This window comes from Octodon degus, unplaced genomic scaffold (assembly GCF_000260255.1).
Source record: "Octodon degus isolate 3935 unplaced genomic scaffold, OctDeg1.0 scaffold00017, whole genome shotgun sequence".
In the NCBI taxonomy this organism is placed as follows: domain Eukaryota; kingdom Metazoa; phylum Chordata; class Mammalia; order Rodentia; family Octodontidae; genus Octodon; species Octodon degus.
Genome location: NW_004524593.1, coordinates 12,569,518 through 12,571,136, shown reverse-complemented (window position 1 = coordinate 12,571,136; position 1,619 = coordinate 12,569,518).

Sequence of the window (1,619 nt, the reverse complement as noted above, 5' to 3'; positions counted from 1 at the left end):
CTGTCAGACGGCACTGTGGGGCTGTGCTACTGCCTGCCCATCACGTTGACAGCTGGTCTAAGAAATAGTTTCTTCTTGGATCTTCATTCCAGAGTGAATGTGGCAGTTTTTCTTCCTCTGTTACATTACTCTATCTTTGCCTGTCTAATAAAAAAAAAAAAGATAAACATTCAGGAGGCTGGAGAACAAAGAAATGTAATTCACACCCTCAGTGCTTACTAAGTGTTAGATTTCTATCAGGGATATATGACTGCATATAACAATATTATCATATATTTAGCAGCTATCCTATATAATGCATTCTACAAAAGGCTGTACATATATTCTCTAATATAATTTAATCCCCCTAAAAACTCTGTGGAATAAATATAATCATTCTTATTTCACAGTTTCACAAAACTGAAGCATAAGGAAATATAGAAATTTGCCCATTTGACAAAAAGCAAAATCCATGATCTGAAACATCCTCAGCCTACTCTTCATGACTACTGTATTAGTAGTAAATTTTGTATTGCATTTATACATGGGAGCATCCAAAAATATTCTGCCAAGACATCTCCTATTTCCTAATCCCCAGAACTTGAGACTATATTAGCTCATAAGGAGAGGGAGAAATAAGGTCACCGAGGAACCTAGATTTATTTAATCAGAAGAATTTTAAATAGGGAGAATATCCTGGAATTCCTGGGCAGACAAAATCTGATTACAGTGGTGTTCTTAGGATAGAAAAGAGATGCAGAAATTCAGCAACAGGGAGAGAGGGTAGAAGATGCTATGCTGCTGACTTTGTAGACGAAAGCAGGGCTGATAAGCCAAGGGATGTAGGCAGCTTCTAGCATCTGAAGCAAGCAAGGAGAGAAAGGATCCCCTAGATCCTTTGGAAGGAGCAGTGGCAGACAAAACTTGAATTTATCCTCATATGATTCGTTTTGGACTTGTGGCCTCCAGTGTATTAGGCAATAAATTTGAGGAAGTTTGTTATAGCCCTGAAAGAAAACTACCACAAGTCCCCTGCCAGAGGTGGTCTGGGAAAATTGGGCTGAAAAATCAAGGGAGTTGAGGAAGATAAAGAACATCCAGAAATAGGAGGGTTCATGTGTGACACAGCATGACAGAGGCAACTGTGGTCCTGGCAGGGCTGAACACACAGCACAAGCTGGGAATACAGAGGTGTCTCTAGATGAGCCTTATAAACTGGGACAAAGAGCAAAGGTTTTACCACACAGGAAAAGGGTAACTGTTCCAGAAGTGTTAAGCAGCATTGTGACATTGAACAAGTTTCCATTTTAAGAAAGAATATTCTGGTTATATTGTTCAACGCCATTCGGTAAATATTTATTGAATGTGAAAAACAGTTTGGAAGAGGACCAGGTAGAAACTAGGAAGAAGGTCTTGGTTATCTAAGCAAAAGATGATAAAATCCAGAGAGAGCATAATTGGGGGGAATAATGGATTTGAAAGATGTGTAGAATGTACAATGCATACGATTTGGTGATTTGTTTGATGTCATCAAGCTTTTAGGTTTGAGAAGATACTGTTGCTGTCAGTCAAGATAAAAAGCACAAGAAAGAAAGGACAGAGCCTGTGTCTGAAAGGGGGTAATTATTTTGCCTTGAACA